Source organism: Apteryx mantelli, chromosome 3 (genome assembly GCF_036417845.1).
Source record: "Apteryx mantelli isolate bAptMan1 chromosome 3, bAptMan1.hap1, whole genome shotgun sequence".
Classification (NCBI taxonomy): domain Eukaryota; kingdom Metazoa; phylum Chordata; class Aves; order Apterygiformes; family Apterygidae; genus Apteryx; species Apteryx mantelli.
Window position 1 is genome coordinate 11,089,180 of NC_089980.1, and position 13,010 is coordinate 11,102,189.

At 42.1% G+C, this 13,010-nt stretch overlaps 1 long non-coding RNA gene across 1 annotated transcript in view; it reads right to left on the reverse strand.

The window, feature by feature from the left end:
* The window catches only part of LOC106498790 (uncharacterized), an 87,223-nt gene extending 80,824 nt beyond the window's left edge, over window positions 1-6,399 (reverse strand). Inside the window, exon 1 of the long non-coding RNA XR_001295043.2 lies at window positions 6,244-6,399. This is a non-coding gene — a long non-coding RNA (uncharacterized lncRNA). The remainder of the gene's footprint in view (window positions 1-6,243) is intronic.
* Between the last annotated feature and the right edge of the window lie 6,611 nt (window positions 6,400-13,010).

The following is a 13,010-nucleotide window of genomic DNA, read 5'->3' on the forward strand; positions in this document are numbered from 1 at the left end:
TTCAGTCATTTAGGGAGAAATCTACTCTGTGCCATGGCTGAGTCTTCAAACTGGGACAGGAGGGCTGACTGCTTTTTAATCATCACAGTTTTGGGGTTTCCCAAGAAAGCAGCAGCAGCCCGTGCTGAGCAGGGTGAAGATGCCTCAACACAGGCCAGGCCAACCTAGCCCCTTCCTCACTTCCCAATGTCAGCATGGCTTTCAGGTAGAAGAACATAAAGCAGTTGCTTTTCTTTTCTAGCGTGAATAGGTAAAATATCTAAGCTTTGAAATAACTAATTATCCTGCCTTTGAGCTATCCCAAGGACAGTTTCAAAGAAAATGACAGGGGATTGCTGATAACTCCCAGATCCGTATATTTTTAGATAAAAAGAAGGCAAGCAGTGAGGCTTTGAACAGGATGCCTGTAGCCTGCCAGAGCGTCACGTTCCCGCCACCTTGCGACAAGGTGCTACAACTGCAAACCCCCCAAATCCCAGATCACTGCCAACTCCACCGTCACCACCGCGCGGGCTGGGGCGCCTTGCCGCCCACAGCCAGGCACCCCGGTAGGTGCCATGGCATTTTGCAGATCTCCAGCTGAGCGGGGAAATGTGACCATCATGCGGGATGAGAACGCCAAAGTCACCCCTAGGATGCAGTGAGAGCAGCAGTCCCCACTGAAGCGTCGATATCGTTTTTTGGCGGTTGGCTCTGCATTTCCTCCTAGATGGGACCCGGCAGAGTGCTTGGCTGCTTGAGAGGGGGGAAAAATAGGTTAGCCAAGTTTTTTTTTCCAGACTTATCTGATGTTTTTGCCTGCTTTGCCTCTTCCTGACTTCCTTGGCCTAAGAAAACAGCTGCCTTTGGCCTTCTAAGGGAAATTTTTGTGTAATGATTGAAAAACAGAAAAAAAAGTGAGAGTCTTATTTTTAAAGCCTCAGCCAGAGAGACACGTTATCTCGACTTCTCCATCTCTACTGCATGCAGAGGATGTGGCAGTGAGCCAGCACTGCTCCTCCTCTGTTTCGTCCCCGAATCTGCCTGGAGAACCAAGGTTGCTTTGCTTTTCCATTGTTCCAGTTTTCCTGCAAAGGCTCTTGCAGAGCCGTTTGCCCTTTGATGGAAAGGCCCTTCCCGCCTCAAACGCTATGTGACAGGTTTCATAAGCTACAGCAGCCTACTTTCCAACTGGGGAGTGGTTTCTTCTCCCACTGGGGCTTGGCTGTCCCAAAGGAAATCCCTGCTTCCCTGTGCTGGCCACTGCACACATTCTGGGGAGCAGCCATCACTGTCACTCACGGCTTACATCCAGTTTTTGCATGGCATTTAGACACCCGTCTCAGCTCCCACTGGACCCCAATAGAGCTGGACACACAAACACATTTTCACCTCTCTCTCTTTCACTGTAAATGACAGGAGGTCACCTTTGGGAGATAGGTGCATTGTTATTTCTTTTTTAATCTTTGCTTTGTAGAGGTGCAAACATTTGACAGAAGATTTTTTTCATTGCAATAATTTTCCAATGGTAATGGTATGCTACAAAATATCAGCAAAGGAAATCAGAGTATCAAAGGCATACTGGCTAAGGCCAAATTAAGGTAGAGCATTAATCCACCACCTTTCCTTGGATAGGGCATTGGCTGGCTCCATCGGACATTGGCAAGAACATAGGAAAAAATACCACAGAAGAGACCTGGCAAATTTCAAGGACAAATGGTAAAACACTGTTGAAAGAATTAGCTCTGCTCAACAACACAATGTTAAGCTTTCCACAGATATATTGTAACAGGCTGGTTTCATCATCAATGAGAAGACAAAATGGGTGATTATATTGCCCTAGAAGTAACCTGCTGAATAAAGGAAGAAACAAGAAAGTGAATAGATCCACCATCATTGCTAACGCAAGAACAAGGGGTAGCAAATTAGGGTATTAGAGTTCAAAACAACGAAAGGAGACAGTTTGTCATGAAATGGGTCATAGGCCTGTGGCACTCATTGCTGGACGATGCTAACAGTTTGCACAGGTTCGAGGGAGACTGGAAGTACATGGAAAAGAAACCCACTAAAGGTCAATAAACATATAAACTGCATCCAGATCAGGAAAACCCTGAACTGAAAATAATTGTAGAGTCAGAGGAGGAGCAGTATCATCTATATTTGTCCTTTTCTTTCTCTCCTTCAGGCACCTGCTTATGGCTAGTGTTGTAAACAAGGCTCTGGGTTAGGTGGACCTTTGATGTGACCCACTGTGGCTGTTCTCACCTTCCACCATGCTCTTATTTACGCAGTGAGAAATACTGCGATAATACTGGGCTGGAATGACTATGAAGCAATGAATATCAAGCAGCAAAACACCAAAACCAAATAAATGATTTTAAATACCTTTCAAAGTTTAAAAGAGTAGTATTTTTTTGCTCATGTAAAAATAAGAGCTGCCAATGATAGAGCCATGTCAGTCTCTCTATATTCAGCCAAGATATGGAAACCTACAACAGCAATTTGATAAGAAAAGTCACTCCAAAGTGAGTGTCAACTTCCATATGAGCCGGCAATTCAGCTCTTCTACATCAGAAATCTAACTAGGACAAACCAACCTCAGGCATTGTGAATGGCAAGATAATAAGAGACACACAGAGGACATGCCTTAAGAATGCAATGCAACTTTCGCATCATGTAATAACCTTAAAAAACATTACACAGAACAACAGATAAGTTGTCCAGATCTTACAACATGGCAATCAAAAGCTTAAACAGAACAGGACAGGACCAAAGTATTTGGCCGACATTGCTGAATGTCCTCTACATCAGAGACTAAGGAAGGACAAAGAGGGTAAAAAAAGGTGACCTGTCCCTGCACTTTTCAGTGGGGCAGATTCCATGGAAAGTTATATTCCTATATATATATATTCCTGTATATATACAATGTGGATTTCCTGTCTGATCAGGTACATAACAAGAGTCACCAGATTTTGGGTGTATTATTGGAGACATAATCTGGACAGGGAAATTGGACCCTGAGAGTGAATAGAGCCTGACTGAGATTCCAGATAAGGCATATGAATATAGAAATTCAGTAACATAAAATACAAAATAAATTAGTTGAATATTTTAAAAAGAGCCAAAGAATAAAAACATGTCAGATGTTTTATTTAGCTGTGTATTGCTTATCACACTTGAATCACAGTTGTCTTGGACAATGGCATTTTCATGTAGTCAGTGGGTTTTGGATCAAATCCTAGAAGGAAATGCGGTCTTACAACTGTTTACTGACCCTTTGCCAAGTTGTTTTACGCCTGCACACTTCAACCACCAAGACTTCCAGTGTAAGAATCTGAAGGAAATGAGAACCTCAAGAAACGTGGGGTCTGCAGCTCTTTCATTTAGCTGGGCAGCACTGCCAGGCTGGAAAGTAGGATTTTGTTTGAGGGGCTGGGAGGGGGACATGTAGAGAAACAAAACTAGAATTATTTTTCCTTTAACATACTCATCTTTTAGATGATAGATGTCTTTTGTAGAGAATCAAACAAAGGTACAAAGATTATATCTCCTCAGAGGTCATCTTGAGACAGCCAAAACAACTAATCAGTGCTAAGACTAGAGATAGGTAGATTTGTTGGAAATCGTGCATGCAGAAGCTCTTTCCGTCACAACAAGGATGGAAGTATACCAGGCAATAAAAACAGCATGCTTAAAGTGCAGACCCACTGAACATCTTATGTGAAATTTTTTATTTGGCTCTGCAGTCTCTCTCTCTCTGGACAGCTTGCTTGATGAAACAGCTAAATCTTGGATAGTGGAAAAGATATTTGATTGCACACCTAAATCCTCACCTATGGATTTACTGCTGTTGGTTATGCACAAGAACAGTTAGATTTGCTGTAAAGGAATCAAAACGCCAGGTGAAGTTTATCTATATGACAAAAATGTAGGTGGATAAATCAGCATAGAAAACAGTGCCTGGGAAAGAATTAGTCCTTCTAAAGTCTGTCCAGCATTAATTTGCTCTTGTAGCTTTGTACCCCCTAACATCATTGCAGTAACATTCTGATGTATCAAAGCAGGGACTCAATTAGCTTTAAGCACATTTTTAGACTGCCTATTCATATTCAGCAAACACAGCAGCACCAAGATTTAAAAGAGAGGTACAATGAACTCCAGAGAGACTTTCCACTCATAGAAGCTGTCAGGCCACTTTCCACTTAAACTTTTAAGTAACTCTGTGCTGGGAGTACTGTTGAAAGCTTTCTTTAACCTTTAACCAGAAGAAAAGGACCTGCTTGGAGAGATGATGTTTGAAAGCCTGTCAGAATCCATTTGAACACATTGCTATCCCAGCACAAAGTAGGAGGTGGAAAACAGCAGACAGACTGATACTTCTAAGCATTCCCTATGCATCTTAGCTATGTCAAGATAGGCATCTGAGGAGAAATACGTATGCCCTGAAGATGTAGTTCAAGAGCTCTTTGACTGGATAATTGATTAAAATAGTCCTTGCACGGAGGGCAAAAGCAGGTCACAGGAGGTTCTTCTGAACTGAGCAGCGAGTACCCATTCATTAGATTTCTTGGCAGGATCAAATAACAAAAGTGTTGATGCAGTGTTTGATATCTATAGGAAAAGTAGCAGCAAAAGAGAAAAAGGGAATGGGGATCAAAAGAAGGGCAAGACACAGAGAGGTTGCAGTCTCTGCTGTTTCATACAAGAAGTTCTACAAGCCACAGTAGCTGCTTGGGGGTCTGTCTGTGCTAGTTTGAAATCAGTGGATCAGCTTAATTAAAGACACTTAGCTCTGCCAGTGAAACTCAGCACACAGGTTAATAGAGGGTGTTTAATTAATAGCCTGGGAGGAGACAGGAGCTCCCTCTGCCCCATGCTGAGCCAGCTAGAGGCCAATGAACATAGTCAGTGCTGGCTTGAGTCTGGGCTAATAAACCTTGCCTTCGTACCTCCTCCGCCTGGCCAGTCTGCACAGAGCAGAAGGAGCCTCCTAGTTGTAGCAGTCTTCTGAGCTGGGGATCAGGAGAGTAAATAACTTCTCTGACAGGAAAGCGGCAGTGACAATTCCCTGTATCATCCAGAAAAGGCCACATCACCTCTGACAAGGTTACAAACTGTGGATGTCTCTTGTTCTGGCACTCAAAGGCGCATTACAGGACTGTTTATATGTAGTGTAAGTGGAGTTTAAAGAGAGAGCAGTTATGGGTCCTGTTATTCTCAGCTGTGGGATGGGTGGATTCACACCCCATTGACTTCTACTTTGAGTACAAGATTTTAAAGCCCTGTCAACAGCAGAGACATTTGTTAAAACCTTCCTGCCATTGGTACCACCAGCTCAGGTTCACGTTAACAGTCTTGCAAGCTAGAGGTGATCAGCTACCAGCAAGGGATTTAACACCATGGCAATTACATCTTGTAGATTAGATTGGGGCCTGAAGACACAGTGTTAAAAATGCCTGTGGCAACCAGCAACCTGTCTGTCTTAAGGCTCCCAGTGTTGTAAACAAGAAGAGTTTTAGCCTGTCCCACAATATTGTGTGCTCTTACCTTTTATAAAATGATTAGCCACAGAGTTTTTAAGAAAAGGAATGATTTTTGAAAAGACTCTTACTGTGAGTAAAAGCTACCCAAGGAAGAGGAAAATTATATCCAATACCTCTTAAAATCCTGGACTAGAGGACTGCAGATATATTTTGCCAGGCATGATAGTTTAGAAATAAATACATGCAATATATTTATATTATATGTGTGTGTGTAATGTATGTATATAACACAGATATATCTATAATATATATTGCATATATATTGTAAATATATGCAATATATTTATATATATTTTATATGTAATGTAGAAATAGAAATAAATTCTAGACTTACTGCTCGGGATGGATAGGGTCCTTGGGTCTCCTGCTTGTGTGAAAGTGCTTGTTCTGGCCCTTGCGTGAACACAAGCAGAATGGACATTACAGCCCTGGTAACAGGCCTGTAGGTGCAGGACAGCACAGAGGGAAGGATGATTTTTTAATTTTGTGGAGGCGGGCACTTCAGGGAGGAATGTTGCTGATTTTACTTTGGGCTTGGCTACAGCAGTTAGCAGTAAGAGCACGCAATAAATGAAATGGGCCAGAAGTGCCACGTGTGTGTTCACTGCTTTGACAGATCACCCAGAACCTGCAGTGAAAAAGCCTGTCTTACAAAGCACGAAAAGGCACGTGTATGTCCTCCACAAGAACAGACAAGTTCCTTCTCATCGGACTTAAATACCTGAGGATTTATCCAGCAGATGGCAACAGCAGACCGGTCTGTATCGCAAGGGGAGCATTTGCTGGAGAAGCCCTTGCCACGCTGTGTTGTGCCGCGCTCAGGACACTTTCCTTGGATGTCCTTGTGCCATCCCTGCAACGTGCCAGCTTAGCACCTTCGCACACAGTTCACCGCAGCCACAAACACAGAAGAAATCAGCGCTGCAGACAACTGCAGTGCAAACACTAGAGCTCTCAGTTTCTGATCTGATTGTTTTCAGGCATTAAAACATATCCTCTGCAATTTAAAATCTTTAAATATACAGCTTTCTCCAAATGAGCATAGCTTAACTACAATATTTCCTACTGGGGAAAAAAAAAAAAAGAAAAAACAGTGCAAGGGGCAATTGGATTTGGAATGCCATAAACACAGATCCCGCGAAATATGGAGCGACTGGCCAGCGTTTTATCAAAAAGCAGCTCTTCCCAGCAATGAGCAAACCCGGACATGTGGGCCAAGCTTTAACCACATTCTTTTCATTGCTTCTGAGCCATCCGAAACAGCTGCTCTTAGGAAGTGCTTGTTATTGCCTCTGAAAGGTAATTACTCGACTTGAAACTGTAGACTCAGCTCTTGGCCTCTGGAGGAAAGCGTTTTGCAGTGGCTCGCAGGTGCTGCCGATGCTGATATCCACAGATGGATCAGGGAGACGATGACACAGAGATTCCACCGCTGAGCTCCACCTCGCTCTGCCCAGGCCCTTGGGAACACGTGGGAGTTATATTTAGGAATAATCATCTCTGTGCCATTGTTTTTCAATAAAAATCATAAGAGCGCTATTGTTTTTAATAAATAGCAGTGCTGTTCTTTGCATTTGCAAAGTAGAATATGAATGGACCTTGAAGAGAAACAACGCAAGAAAAATTGATAGCTGAAGGCTCCAGGCTTTAGGTTTTTCTTTATGCTGAAGCACAGGCCAGATTCAGGTGAAAATGACCGTTTGGGAGTAATATGAAGCTTGCAGAGCACAGGAGAGGCTGTAAATGGCTGTGCATGTCAACTGATATTCTTTGGGAATAAAGAAGTGGAAAGAATTAATTTGCAAGGAATCTCCTGTGGAGATTTTACAAGGTGGGGGGAGGTAAGAGAAAGGCCTGAGAGCAATAGCAAAAACTATGCTTCAGTGGGATCTAAGCTAGCAATTTTGCAATACAGTAGTACATAATTCATTTTTCATCAAAATCGATGAGCAGAGAGCCATCCCTGTGTAGGCATCAGATCAGCTCTGGCTCAGGAGAACACATGGCTTTAAGAAATGTCAAGCCCCTGCTTGGCAACCAGCAGGCTATTGTCTCCCATCTTATCTCAGTTCTCAGCAGTTCTCCCATCTTGTTCTCAAGAAAAGGGTGATATGGGCTCCTGTAGGTTTTAAGGTATTACCTTGTTTGCTAAAGGCAAGAGCTGCCATAATGCTCCTTCCTCCTCACTTTACTGACACTCTCAGTTGCGTTGCAGGCCAATGCCACAATTCAGCTGTTTCATTTCCTTGTGTATTTGCTATTCATGTACAAGGGACTGCAATGCCATTTTATCTCTTCTACCCTCACACACTCTTCAAGAATATACTTTCAAGAAATTGCATTATGTTGAAGATCAAACTGACTTCCAGGAGCTCTTAAGATCATTTATCACTCACGGTAACACATGTAGTAGGTGAATGTGTCATGAATTATCTTTATGTTAACACTGTTTACAAATGATGGGAGTAAATCCAAACCCAATGGAGAACATTTCCCTTCGCTCACATTTCATTATGGGGGCAGAATTGTCACCTTGGAAGGAACTCCCTCCTACTATTGGTAGGTGCAAAAAATTCGAAACGTACTAATGTGTGCCACACAGCACACAAAGTTACTGCTTTTAATTAGTTAAACTGAGGGCTTTTCAGGAGTTCTCTTGCTCTCCTAATGAGGAGGACTGTGAGGTGTCTTTGAACTAGTTACAGACTTGAAAGTTTTAGTAAACAAGGATTCTTTACACCATTCCCGTTAAGAGCTTGTCCTGACAGATGCCTTCTTCCTCCTGAGGTTTACACTATGGTTTGATTATTATTTTTTTTAATCTCTGAAGCATTTCATAACTCAATGGGCAAGAACCCAGAAGTAATTAGCTTGATTGGGCATTGGAACTGCAGACAGAACAGATCCTTGAAAATTACTGCTGTTCTCAAAGCCGACACTGCTGGGTCCTTAGGTCTTAATCATCACAGCACATATTTTTGAGAGGCTCTGTCCAACAGTCCGGTGCATACAGACCTTGACTTCTGTAAGAGCTTCCGTCTGGTTGCTGGGATATCCATGCAAGCTGCCAGACCTCCCCTGGGACAAACCAGCTTGCCCGTACTGCTGTTTCAGTGAAGGAGTCATGCACACAGAAGTAGGGAGGAAAGGAGAGAAGTAGTTGGGAAAGGAAAGAAGTAGGGGTTAATATGACAACAGTATACAAATTGCCAGGTGTCACTCACATGTACTGAGGAGGGAACCTATTCCTCAGAAGTTTCCATCATGGCATATAAAACACTGAATACTTCCAGATCTGGCAGTGATAGTCTGGCAAGGTGCCCTGGGTCACATCTCACATATAGACTTATTTATCTCCTACACAGTACTCTGTTCCCCGCTTTTACAGTTAATCACCAAAGGTACTTAAGTTGTAACAGCAAGGTGTCTGTAACTGTGCTGGCTTTTGTTTAGCTCAGAGCAGGGACCCCTTTCCATTCCTCAGACTTTAGAAACAATTGCAACCTTCATGCTCTCTTGATGACTAGCTACTTCCAGCCCTATTCAAATCTACTGATTATGTGCTAGATCTTCTAATGCACATGGCATAGCAGGACAGGGATGTCTAAGAGGTATGTTGTCTGTTTGAGATACTGTAATATCTCTGAGAAAAAGGTTGAGTTGTATTATATCTCTGAAGGTGCAAGACTGTTTGTCCTAAAGGCTTGAAAGCCTTTTGATTATGTCAAGCCCACTAGCTTCTGGCCAGTTTACCTCACTGTGAAGCTGGAGAGGGCATTTCCATGGACTGGGAGCTGGTCCAGTCTCCATCAAAACTGTAAAAAGACACTCATCTTGATTCTGGGCTGGTACCACCATCCTGGTCCGTAGAGGCTTGCACATATCCATCCACCAGCAAGGGGCGTCTTTGACACCACACCAACCTGGGACTGATTTGAGTGGACCATTTACACTGCGTTTGCATTGCCGCTGAAGTCTGCACTTGAATCCTCAATTTTGACACAGGAATTGTACCCAAAGGCCACAGGTGCAAGTCTGCTAACAGCAATGTGGTCCAGCCTCTCAGCTCTTCCCCAAGGAGGCAGGCTGTGTGCATGGGTACAGCTGTAGCAACCAGGCGGGGCCTGGCCCGGGACCCATGTTGGTCAGACCATGTAAACATACCTTCGGAGGGAGAAGGTTCCCTGATGCTTGAGTTAAAGAAACCTAGTTACAGTCTTCCCTGTTCTGGTTAACACTTGATAGGGTTAAGTGGCTAGTTACAGTGAGGTTTTGTTGGTGCAGAGTAGTGGTTTGCCAGGGAACTTTACAAAACAAAAAAAACATATCCAAAAAGTTGTTCTAGGATTCAGAGAAGTTCAGCTTCAAAAGCCAAAGAAAAACTAAGATACACATATTGATGCGAAAAAGCAAGTAACAGAAAGGGGAACACTAATATTCAATAATAAAGTTCAGTGGTTTTCTCAATGTTGCATTTCTAGTGGGAGAATGAAAGAAACATACAGCCACTCATTCCAAATGAAGCCTGTATGTAGTAATTAAACACGAATATATCACATCAGATAGCCAGCACAGAAATATCAGTGTCTTATTTCTCAACATATATCTGATAAAGGCCTTTTGGCCGTTAACATTGACATTTTTGTGGCTATTACCTCATCGGAGACTCGCCTATGCTAAAAAAATTTTTGCTTTAAAGCACCAAATCCTCTTTTACTGTGACCAGAGTTCTACTGCTATGTATTGGGGCAGACTGGAGCAGCTTATTTTCACTCAGAAAATTGAAAATGCTAAGTCAATACAAGAACCCTCTGCAGCAACAGACCTGCAGCTGCGGTAACGTTAGTACCAGTGTAATTAGAGAGGTCAAGAATCAGGTAACACCACCAAGATAACTTCCCTAGCGTTAGAAGAAGCAAAGTACATGCCTTTAAAAAGTTAAAGCTGCTGGGGTTGATGCATTAGTTATTATTCTTATTGCTTATATTAGTGCTGTGCTCTTCCACCTTGTGCCAGGTGCTGTGTGAACACAGAGCAAACAGTGATTTCTACCTGAAATTTTGTGAATATTCAGTTATGGGCAGCTTTAAGCACCAAACTGAATTGGGACATAATACATGTCAGTATAATTAGTTGGAATAAAGTGGTCTGCTGGAGAACAATATTTTGAACGATTTTAAATATTTGAGAAAAGAGCTGGCAAAGCCTGCGATCCATCTCACTGTTCTCATCATGAGGTAACCTATCATCAAACACTGCCTTCTAAAACAAAATCTGGCATGTTTGAAGTTTACCACATTATGTCTCCCAATCTGCTTTCTTAGCCTTTTTCTTCCTCAAGTGTTGAGGCTGCATTGCATTTTCTCTACTATTCTAAGAAAACAGAACACTTTGCCAATATGCTCCTTACTTTGGGTTATTTTTAAATCTCTGCAAAAGCTCACACTTTCTTCTGCAGCCAATGCCTATTGTTTATGGAAGCAGTACCAATTTACTTTCTATAAGAAAAAAAATTAATCTACTGCCTCGAAAGCACTGCGAGTATTTGTATTGTTCTCTTGCATTGTTTTGCTTACAAAAAGGAATTCTTTGGAACCACAGAGGCATTGAGTCTTCCTCGCTTGCTCACTCTTTCCCCCCCTCCCCACCTCTCAAATAGCGGCTTTCAAGCAGTGACCTTTTTTTGTGGAGGCCAGCGTGTTATTTTGGGTTGTATTTTCCTGCCGATTGTTCTGCACTTCCTCCGGCGCAGCCCCGCGGCGAGCCTGCTGCCGGCACCCCAGGCAGGTCGGCCACCCCGCGCTTGTAACCAAACCGGCGCAAAGCCCAGGCGCACTCTCGGATAGCTGTGTGTAACCGTGGAAAGGGTCAAGTCGCCTTTCGCAGAGCAGCACGTATGGCCAGGAAAGTGGCAGTTGCTTATAAGAGCTGCAAATCATAAAAACCTGTCATATGCAGTTGTTAGGCACCTTGTACAGGGTGCATAGCTATCATTCGGATGCTAAGAAATGCAAGACCAGTTTTCTAGAAGTGCTCTCAGCTCAGATCTCTTTATTCATAAGTGTCGTAGTGATACCTATATAAAAACCTGACCTTTACTTGTGTGGCTAAACAGCTGATGCACTTTTCTGAAAATCTACTGATTGGAATAAATATTTGTCATCAGATGCAAGCTCTTTCTCTATTAGCAAGGCTTTTCCTAAATATTACTGACCTTCTGGAAGGACACACGGCATAAATCTTTTTTCTCACAGTATCTCTGCAGGACATGAACTAGTTTGTGTCACTATACAATAATGAACCCTCACAAGAAGCAAAAGCACAGGAGACATCTAGGTTCCATTGCAAGTCTTGCAATTAATCAAAAATTCCAATACTGTCTTTGAAAACAAATTGCTTTGCTAAGTGGAAAGGAGCACAGTCCAGCCACTCTAGGACATGTGAACTAGCATTTTCTGAGAAAGCAAAGTTAAACTGTAAACTACTGATTTACTTTGCTGAATGAGCTCATCATCTTGAATTCTATATGCTGCTACTGAACCTGGCAATGAATTCGATCAAAAAATGAACTGGTACATCTCAAATATATTTAACAGCAAAACGTTTACATTTTGATTCTTTGAGACTGCTGCAGGCCTAGGAATCTGGAGCTCCCAGGAAACATACTTTGTTTTAGAAGCAACACGTTCTGGTGTATCAATAATAAAATATTCTTAGAATTTCTAGTTCACAGGGAATTTGAAAGCTATTCATTTTAATCTGACTCAGGATGTAACCCAACTGTGAAAAGACAAGGTTTCTTGTGAACTTGAAACCCTGCTTTTCAGCCAGAGCCTGTTAAGACCCAGCTCTCAACTTGCATGTCCGAGGCACAGAGATAATTAGCGGAGTCTTCTAAGGAATCATTGCATTTTGAAGTCGTTTATATTTCACAGAGTTCAAACTGGGACAAAATGTATTCTTTTGCCCAAAATATTTGTAAAATTCGTCACTTATGTTTCTTTCCTGCTAGTCATTCCATATGCCATTGAACGCCAGAAAAAACCCAGTGCCCAAATTTAAGAAATACTTACCTTTTGTTCATGTTATATTTACATCCATTTTGTAATTTTGCAAGCTTCACAGAACAGGTAAATGAAAAAGAAGCTGATTCAAACGTAACCATTTAATTGCCGAGTACTTATTTCATGGTGAGTTGTGTCAGGAGGATGAGAGCCTCTGTTGGTCAAAGTCTGAATGCAGTCTACTAAATGTATAGGTGAAACTTTAAATAATTATGAAGTGCAGAAAAGAGAAAATGAAACCCCCCAGAATCCTCTAACTTTGGCATACTTCCTACTGTATTCAGAAGCAGAGTGTAAGACAGAAGGAAGGTGACAAAAAAAGAAGAAAAAACAACATCTGAAATTTCAAAACATTTTCTAAAAATTGAAACACAATGAAAAATTAAATTCAAGAGAAATATTTTGCAGCAGTAAATACTTTTTA